Here is a 10740-nt window from a genome sequence, read left to right on the forward strand (position 1 = left end):
TCAAATGGAACAAGCTTGATTCAAATCAGTCACACGCGGATGTCTCATAAAAACATTTCTGTGTTTTACTTACATTTGAATAGGCGGAGTCGGAGTGGGCCCCGAGTTAAAGCTTCCTCTTAAGTATGGACGTTTAGTAAATCTGGAGTGATGCCATGGGCAGTGGCAATGAATCGTAGACGGAAACTTATAACACTCCCACGTCAGCAGTAGCGCTCAACGTTCAGCGAGATAGCTTTAAAGCAAAGAAGCTATATCAGAAGTCGTCGACATTGTGTACCTAATATATATACCTTGCTAAATTGACATGAGACTAAAGAAATACCAGTTTTATATTTATGGCCATTTTATTTCTCTTACCTCACCGAAGGCCAGAGAGTTAAGCGGAAATCTATACGAAATGTTTTTTAGTGTCGCTGTGATGCCAAGAGAACTACAGAATGCATATGTGACGTTCACAGTACTCAAAACCGCAAATCGCGTTGTGCTGCAGCCAACTTGGAAATACGATATTCAGTTAGGCGCATTATCCCGTGAACCCACTCCACTAACTGTGTGACCTTCGTAACACTTAGGTTGTAGATTTCTTCACTCGCTAGTGTTCTGCGTTGATAATTGGTCAATATTATTATATTACGCTGTATTGAAATGAACTTACTTTGACATGCGCATCATACAAGCCCGTTAAGCTCCGCCTATACTAAGCTGTAACATTAGGGCAGGTGTTGCGATATTCTCTCTATTCTCTTTTTCCATGCAGCCACCGCAGCCGTACAGCTTTGGCTACGACACGACTGACGAGTTCGGCAACCGGCAGTTCCGCAGCGAACAAAGTGACGCAAATAACGCAAAGACTGGCTCGTACGGTTACACGGACGTCAACGGTCTCTACCGGCGCGTCAGCTACGTCGCCGATGCCAATGGCTTCCGCGCCACTGTAGACACCAACGAACCGGGCACCGCGCCGCGAGCCAGCGCCGACGTTGTGTTCAACGCCGCGCCCGTTGTGCCGCCCGTTCCTGCTGGGACAGCAACACCTGCTTCGTACGGCGCCAGGGCAGCCCCTGGTTACAACAACGCATTGAGCGGATATGGTGGATACGGATACGACCCTTATGGCCGCGGTGCTGGAGTTGGCTATGGTGGCTACGGACGCTTGGGCTCCGGCCCTAGTGGAGCTGCTGTGGGTGGTTATTTCAACGATGGACGCACTCCTTCCGGCTACGGTGTCGCTGGCTATGCGGCGGGCCAGTATGGTCCAGCTGGCTACGGCAGATTAGCCGCTGGTCACCATGGCTTCCGCCGTCGTAGATAAAAGGCGCGTCCGATGTATGTGAAGTTTTCAATGGAAAAAGGGCGCTGCAGACCAAGAGCCCATCGCGTGAGCATTCGTACATCAAATTTGCCCTGTCGTTGACTGAGATAAATGGTGCATATGAATAAAATGACTTGGCTATTTTTCGTTGTGTGAGATCTTGTGGAATTTCCGCGAAGCGTATGACGACACTGCTGATATGTTTAGGGGAAAGGTGGGCTGCATAGAGGCTGCTATATGCAGGCCTGCAGTGTCTAATAGAGGCCATATATTCTTTGGAAAACGTAGCGGTCTTGCATTTCAGTATAGCGAGTAGTGCACGAGTTTGCTGTGCAGCTTATATTTGCTGTTTCAGCGGTCATTCCATTAACAAAGTCCATAGAAAAATTCAACAGTAAGATCCTGCACGTGACCTACAACCACTCGACCATATTGTTTTACTACGGGAGCGTTGAATATATGGGCAGTGCGCTCAACCTTTTTACGTGCCATTTTATTAGATAATTAATTATTTATTTATTTATACCTCACAGGCTCCGAAGAGATTTGGGTGAGGGGGGCATATCAATACAAATACAGTACAGAAATAATAAACCGGAGTAACGGCACAATTGTTATTGGGCAGTGGGCAAGAGAGCAACGTAGGCAGCATGGCTCACGCTTGGCCTGTTTGCGCTTCGCAGGTTTTCCTGTCATCCTTCCTTATGCTGTGCCTGCCTCCTGCTCAGACGGCAATCAACGTTTCTGCAACTCTGGAACGCCTGGACTACACTGAAGAATGCTACGCTTTCCCGGGTATAATCCCGGATGTTTGCCCCGCACCGCAGCTCGCTATCTGCAGGGAATACTCATCGACACTGGCATCAGTTCCTGAGGCTACCTTTATCAACTGGCCGCACGCTCGTGACTTCAGTGGGCAAGAGAGCAACGTAGGCAGCATGGCTCACGCTTGGCCTGTTTGCGCTTCGCAGGTGTGTAAACGATATTCTTTATATGCTAAATAAAGCGACAACCCGTACTTGCTGTTGCTCCCTTGCCCACAAGTATTTTGTGAAATTGCCTGTGACTGTTTTTCGTTAATGTTTCTGCTACTATGCTCCGGTGATGTGGAAACAAATCCCGGGCCTGACACTCGTTCGGCATCATTGCTTTCCTTGGAAGACTTGCCCGATGATCCCGCAGAACAAATGCGGGTTCTTTTTCATTTACTGAAAGATCTGCATACTCGTTCTGTGCAATCAGCAAAAAGTCAGGCCGAGCTGTCCGCTGACATAAAATTCATTAAAAGCAGTCAGAAAAGTATCGAAACGAAGATTGGCAACATTCACGAGAGATTGGATGAACTCGAAGAAAAAACTGAATCGTTCAACAATATGTCTGAAGAACTTAATGGAGCACGCCATACACTGGAAGGCGCTACCACCCGGCATGACTCTTTGGAAGCTCGTCTAGACGACTTAGAAGATAGGTCGCGTCCCCCGCAGGGGCGTCTGCGTCAGCAGGCGTTTGGTGAGTTGCGCCACCACGTACCCGAGCACACGAGGTTTGGAACCTCCCGCGTCTAACCGTGCGCGGCTTAGCCGTGTCCGGGGAAAAGGGGATCCTGGGGGTTGAGCCAATGCCGGGTGTTTGGACCTTTACGGCCCCTCGGCGGAGGCAACACACCCCTTTGGCCTCGGCTTCACGTAGACGGCACCCCCGGACTGACCCACCCGGGGGAATTCGGTAGTTGCCTTTTCCTGTCTCTCTCTCCAATCTTCGTCTTTCTCTCTCGCCTTTTCATCTTTTCTGTCGTCTACTCTCTTCCATATTACTTCCGACCTTCTTGGCAGCGAGGGTTAACCCTGTGTGAGTAGCCTACCTAGGTTATTTCATATTCGGTTATAGTGGTGACGTACAGCTGGCGTCCGCAGGACTTGTTTTTATAAGACCTGTGGCGTCCCCTTGTTGGGCTCCACGGTGGGCGGCTGGCGTTACTACCGAAAACTGAAAATTTTCCATGGATAGCTCCTTTCCCAAGCTCTCTGATCGCCCTCAGAAACGAGGGCGCACTGAAGAAATATTTAAATTTTTTGGTCGCAACACTGAGAATTTCCCCCGCTATCAGGTAATACACTGTGAGAAACCAGGAAAGACAACGAGAATGATCTCGCCCTTCCTCGTTTCCAAAAGTCTAACTCAGACAATTGGCCGAGGCTATAAGGCAACCAGACTTGCGAGTGGCGACCTTCTCTTGGAACTACATGACAAAAAGCAATATGAAAAACTTTGTAATCTAGTGTCTCTCGGGGACATACCAGTTTCAGTGACCCCACACCGCACCATGAACACCATCCGCGGTGTGATTTCCGATGATGATCTCATGGAGCTGAGCGAGTCTGAACTTCTGGAAGAATGGAAAGAACAAAATGTGATCAACGTAAAACGAATCAGAATGAGGCGTGATGGTAAAGAAATTGACACTAAGCACCTAATACTCACATTCGGTTCCAGTGTGCTGCCAGAAACCATCGAGGCAGGTTACATTAAAATCCGAGTAAGGCCGTACATCCCTAACCCTCTCCGTTGCTTCAAATGCCAAAGATTTGGCCACAGTTCACAGAACTGCCGAGGCCATCAGACTTGTGCAAAATGCAGTGCGAACGAACATCTCTCTGAATCATGTGAAAACTCTCTCCACTGTGTGAACTGTGATGGGGAGCACGCCGCATAGTCGCGGTCGTGCCCCACCTGGAAAAGAGAAAAAGAAATAGTATCAATCAAAGTAAAGGAGAACATATCATTCAAGGAGGCACGTAGGCGGGTATCATACCTGCCCAAGAACACCTTTGCCGATGTGGCGCGTCAGGGGGCAGCGACACAACGGTTTCCGGCGGCTGTCCGGCTCACACGCGGTGAGCTGCCAGCGACGCCATCCGCCCCCTCGGCGGCTGCAGCTAGCGCTGCTCCGCCACCTCAGAACAAGGGGCCATCGACCTCCGGGCTGGTGGCCTCAGGGATCTCGTCCATCGAGACGAGGCCCGCACGTAAAACAAACCGCTCGCAAGAGCGCGTGCCCAGCGCCTCGCAAGAGGCCATGGACACAACAAGCCAGACGGCGCCATCAGCGCCTAAGGAGCGCCGTGAATCTCGCGATCGCTCCAAACAAGAAAAAGCCCGCATCACAGGGCCCGACAAGGGCTCTGTGAAGTAACTGCTCTCTCTTAAACACACAGCACAAAAAACATTCCCACGATGAATACACAAATAATACAGTGGAACGTCAGAGGACTCCTTCACAACCTCGATGACGTTAAAGACATCCTACACAGGTTTAACCCTAAGGTGCTGTGTGTTCAAGAAACGCACCTGAAATGTACACAAACAAATTTTCTCAGACAATATGCTATTTTTCGCAAAGACCGCGATGACACTGTTGTGTCATCCGGTGGTGTGGCTATCATAGTAGACAGAGGTATTGCCTGCCGGGAATTAAAACTTCATACGCCCCTAGAGGCAGTTGCTGTCCGAGGGGTGTTGTTTGACAAGCTAATCACTATTAGTTCAATATACATCCCTCCCAGCTATTCACTTAATAAAACGGAATTTCAAAATTACATAGATGAACTTCCTGCTCCCTACATAGTTGTCGGAGATTTAAATGCACATAACACCTTGTGGGGAGACTCTCGTTGCGATGCGAGAGGTCGCCTGATTGAAAACTTTCTGTTTTCCTCACGATCGAGCATGTATACTAAATAAGAAAGAGCCAACGTACTACAGCGTGGCGCATAATACATACTCCTCCATAGATTTAAGTATCGTGTCGTGTACGCTAATCCCGTACCTGGAGTGGTCCGTTATCAAAAACCCTTTTGGGAGCGACCACTTCAAATCATGTTAAACTTAACAAAACAAGATGGATGCTCGGCACACATTCCCCGATGGAAGGTGGAGACAGCTAACTGGGAACATTTCCGAGAACTTACATATTTAAGCACGGACGATATCGCCTCCTTTAATATAGAAGACGCTGTGGCGTATATAACAGGCTTAATAATTGACGCTGCCACGAAATGCATCCTTCAAACTAACGGACTTACGAATAAACGTCGCCTCCCGTGGTGGAATGAAGAATGTAAACAAGCACGGAAAAATCAAAACAAAGCTTGGGGACGACTTCGCGACTCCCAAACTGCTGAAAATTTGATTAGTTTCAAACAAATAAAGTCCCAGGGTAGAAGAACACGTCGACGTGCTAAAAGGGAGAGTTGGGAGAAGTACATCTCCAGTATAAATTCTTACACGGATGAGACAAAAGTGTGGAATCGAGTAAATAAATTAAAAGGCCGGGAGGTACACCCTTTACCGTTAGTCAGTACACAAGGTGAGAGCCTGGAAGACCAGGCAGGTTGTCTGGGCGAACACTTCGAACATGTATCCAGTGCGTCCCACTACACACAAGCATTTCTCAGGTTCAAAGAACACGCAGAGCGAAAGCCCCTTGATCGAAAATGTTCACAAAATGAAGATTACAACTGCCCATTCAGCCTAGTTGAACTTAAAGCTTCTCTTACTTGCTGCAACAACTCGGCGCCAGGCGGCGATCGTGTCATGTATGAAATGATTAAGCATCTGCATCCTGAAGCGCTGAAAACACTCCTGTCTCTTTTCAATGCCACGAGGGCGGGTATATCCCGCCCTCGTGGAAGGAGGCCATAGTCATACCCGTGCTTAAACAAGGCAAAGACCCGTCCCTAGCCAGCAGCTACAGGCCAATAGCGCTAACAAGCTGTCTGTGCAAACTATTTGAAAAAATGATCAACAGGCGCTTAATCTGTTTCCTTGAAAATAACAAATTACTAGACCCCTTCCAATGTGGTTTCAGGGAAGGTATGTCCACAACAGACCACCTTGTTCGCATTGAGTCTTATATTAGAGACGCTTTTATACATAAGCAGTTCTGTCTTTCAGTGTTCCTCGACCTAGAGAAAGCTTATGACACGAAATGGCGCTACGGCATTCTCAGAGATCTTTCCGCGATGGGTGTCCGTGGCAACATGTTATATACAATCGAAAGTTACCTATCTAATCGCACATTCCGCGTAAGAGTGGGTAACGCTTTTGCGAAGTCATTCACCCAAGAGACCGGTGTGCCACAAGGGGGCGTGCTTAGTTGCACACTATTTATTGTAAAAATGAGTTCCCTGCACACAGTCATCCCACGCACTATGTTTTATTCTGTATATGTCGACGATGTGCAGATAGCCTTTAAGTCATGCAATATTGCCATCTGCGAACGACAAGCGCAGCTGGGAATAAACAGATTGTCCAAATGGGCAGATGAGAATGCTTTTAAAGTAAACGCCCAGAAGAGCACTTGCGTACTCTTTACAAACAAGAGAGGCATAACGCCTGTCCCCAGTATAGAAATCAAATGAGATGCGCTCTCTGTGAGCAGCGAGCATAAGTTTCTAGGCATTATTTTAGATTCCAAGCTTACATTTATTCCTCATATTAAGTATCTGAGGGCAAAATGCCTGAAGACAATGAACCTTTTAAAGCTTCTGTCACGTACGACTTGGGGTAGTGATCGAAAGTGTCTGCTTAACCTCTACAAAAGTCTTGTCCGCTCACGTCTCGATTACGGAGCTATAGTGTATAATTCCGCAACGCCAAGTGCATTAAAAATACTAGACCCCGTTCACCATCTGGGAATCCGCCTCGCGACCGGTGCTTTCCGAACAAGTCCTATCCAGAGCCTCTATGTAGAGTCGAATCAGTGGTCACTCCATCATATAGCAGTTTCACGTATTTTCTGAGCAGACGCGCGAACACTGAACATCCTTCTTATTCAACTATAAATGACGTGACCGCTACCACACTCTTCCATAATCGACCGGCAGCGACAAAGCCCTTCTCTTTGCGCGTGAGGAACCTCAGTGAGGAAATGGGTGTTCCTGTTCTTGAACATTGTCTTATGGCTCCAGCAAAACTGTTACCACCGTGGCAGTGGCAACTCATAGATTGCGATACATCATTTGTATAGGTTACGAAAAACGCACCAGAGGCACACATTAAAATGCACTTCCTAGAGCTTCAATCCAAGTACTCATGCGCAGAGTTTTACACAGACGCTTCTAGGTCACATACCGGCGTGTCATATGCAGCCGTCGGCCCATCCTTCTCGGAATCCGGTGTACTGCACCCGGAAACGAGTATCTTTACGGCTGAGGCCCATGCACTATTGTCGGCCGTGAACCATATAAGGAAATCAAAACTTCAAAAAGCAATTATATTTACAGACTCCCTAAGCGTCGTGAAAGCCCTGATGTCACTCTGCAAACACAAAAATCCTTTACTAACTGAGCTCTATTCCATCCTATGCAGAGCGTATATATCAAACCGGCATATAATTATATGCTGGGTGCCGGGTCATAGAGGCATTGAGGGTAATGTTCGAGCAGATCAAATGGCCACATCTATTACATCTCAGGCTATTAACCCTACAACTGCTGTTCCTGCAACAGATTTGAAGCCTTTCCTGCGAAAGAAACTGCGAAGCCACTGGCAACGCTTGTGGGATGCTGAAATAAATAATAAGCTTCACTTCATTAAACCACAGTTAGGTTTCTGGCCTCCCATAACGAAAACACGACGAACTGATGTCCTATTCTGTCGTCTCAGAATAGGACATACATATGGCACCCACAATTTTTTGCTTACTGGTGACGAACCACCAACCTGTGGTAGATGTGGTGAAAGGCTTACCGTCCTCCATGTCCTCGTGGAGTGCCGGGAAGCCGAAACAGAAAGAAGGAAATATTTTCCACAAGCGTACCAATATCATGTCCCGCTTCACCCCATTATGTTTCTTGGTGAAGAACCGCTTTTTAATGCTAAAGCCGTCGTCAAATTTTGAACGATGTGGTCCTGTATGTTATTAGCCCCACTAGTTCGTAGCGCATCCTCTCTCCAGAGGATGCCGCTGTGATAGTAGTTTTTTTTTTTTATAGCACATGCCTCCAGGCCCTTGTGGTTCAAGGGCTCTGTTTAGGCAGTAGTGCTTCTTGCCAATTACTGCATTTTAAATATTTTAAATATAGTATTCTTCTTTCTCAATGCATTCTCCATTTCATAGTACACCTCATTGGTCATTGCCATGATTTTAGTACATGTATATTTTACGCACTATACAGCGATTATTTTTAGGCCCCTTTACAGCCACGCCTCATCTACTTCTCAGAATTCATTGCTCCACTACAAACTCACAAACACTGGCATGGCGCTCTTTGGCCATACTTGGCCCTTGCGCCATTAAACACCATACATCATCATAGGTCGCGTCGCGACAACTTAATTTTCCGAGGTATACCTGACTCTCCTGAATCGTGGGAGCAGTCTGAAGCACGTGTCAAATCTGCCCTTCTTTGTGTTGCGGATAATTTGCCCGATAACGCTATCGATCGTGCGCATCGTATCGGACCTTTCGTCCCCAACAAGTGCCGCCCCATTGTTGTGAAATTTTCAAACTATAAAGTTAAACAAAAAGTTTTGAGTGCACGTAAAAAGCTAAAGGAAAATGGCATCACTATGAGCGAAGATTTTTCACCCGCAACGCGTCGTATACGCTCGAAACTTGCTGATTTTGCCAAAAATCAATCGGAAACGCAGCCCTATCAGCTTAGGTATAAAACGCTTGTCATGAATAAAAAGCATTACGTGTACACTTCAGAAACAGACAGCGTCACTGAACGTCAGCAATCTGCGTCATCTGATAACCGCCGTACAAATGCCAACGCAACTAAAGGTACGCCAAGCTAGAGGTGCGCGAGGGGATGTGGGCAGGATCAGTTACACACATCTGTACTCTTTACTAATGTTCGAAGTCTGTCTAATAAGCGTGACCTTTTAAACTCTGCTATTGATACCTGCAATGCACACATACTCGTATTGACAGAAACCTGGCTTCGGCCAGAAGTAATGGATGACGAACTTTTTTCGTCAGTTAACCAATTTTCTGTATATCGCTGTGATCGAGAGTCGCGGATCGGCGGTGGTGTATTGCTCGCCATCTCGAAAGAACTGCCATCGTACCGCATTCACATTCCAAGTAAGTTGGAAACAGTTTGGGTTGTCACTGAATTTCCCAAGCAAAAAATAATCATTGGCGTCTGTTACCGCCCCCCTGCTCACAATTCCATTTTCGTTAACGAACTACATGACGTTATCAATTCTGTGGTGTGTCAATTCCCGAGGTTACCGCTTTTCTTAATGGGTGATTTTAACATCCCTAATGTTTTGTGGGATTGTGAGCCACCTGTGTTGAATCCTCCTTCTTCACTCGCAAGAGATTTTTTGGATATGTGTGCTGTATTTTCTTTAACACAATTGATAACGAAACCAACTAGAATTGCAGAATCAACAGCTAACATTCTTGATCTCGTATTAGCAACACACCCTGAATACGTTTCTAACGTCACTCACCTGCCCGGTATAAGTGACCACTGCATTCTATCATTTCGCATTAACATTTCACGTCCAAAATGCAAAAACAGAAAGAAAGTTATCAAAGATTATAAAAATACGAATTTCGAACTAATCAACCAGGAACTTTCCACTTTTCTTGACGTTTTTCTCGATGGTTTTGAAGAGCGAACGGTACAATCAAATTGGGATTTATTTTTATTTAAGGTCAAAGAATTAACAAATAAATACATACCTACTCGTACGATAATTGCAAATGCTGATGCACCATGGTACAACCGCTACATAAAACGCTTGTCGAATAAGAAAAAACGCACATACCGCTCGGCAATACGGTCCACAGATGACGGCCGCTGGGCAGACTACGAACAAGCTTCCGCGGTGTACATAGCAGCCATAAAGAATGCTAAAGATAATTTCCTAAACAACGCGTTACCTTCAATGCTCACATCCGATCCCAAAAAGCTCTGGCGCGTGTTTCATCCTAAAAGTGATAGCGCAATCAGTCTTGTTGATTCTGCAGGGAATACCATACCTGATGCGCAGTGTGCCCGTGTGTTAAATGATGTCTTTGTCCGTAATTTTTCTACAACAATTCAAATAATGCTTCCGCATGTTAAACCTTTAGGATTTATAGTAATGTCTCCCATTATAATTGACTACAATGGCGTGGTCAAAGCTATAAAAAATTTAAGAGCATCCTCCTCACCTGGGTACGATTCCATTAATCCTATGTTTCTTATAAACACAGTCTGTTACTCATCAATTATATTAACAAAAATTTTTCAACAGTCCCTAGAGAACAGTTCCCTCCCCACTGACTGGAAGATCGGGAGGGTGGTTCCGCTTCACAAGTCTGGTAATAAACACTCGCCTCTAAATTATCGCCCCATTTCTCTAACTAGCATTCCATGTAAAATTTTGGAGCACATTCTATTTTCGAATCTTGTTTCTTTTCT

The 10740-nt window shown here is 46.3% G+C and overlaps 1 pseudogene; it reads left to right on the forward strand.

Moving 5' to 3' along the window:
* Positions 1-1989: 1989 nt before the first annotated feature.
* On the forward strand, positions 1990-10106 carry LOC125943018 (uncharacterized; annotated as a pseudogene).
* Positions 10107-10740: the final 634 nt, after the last annotated feature.

This window comes from Dermacentor silvarum, chromosome 2 (assembly GCF_013339745.2).
Source record: "Dermacentor silvarum isolate Dsil-2018 chromosome 2, BIME_Dsil_1.4, whole genome shotgun sequence".
Taxonomy (NCBI): domain Eukaryota; kingdom Metazoa; phylum Arthropoda; class Arachnida; order Ixodida; family Ixodidae; genus Dermacentor; species Dermacentor silvarum.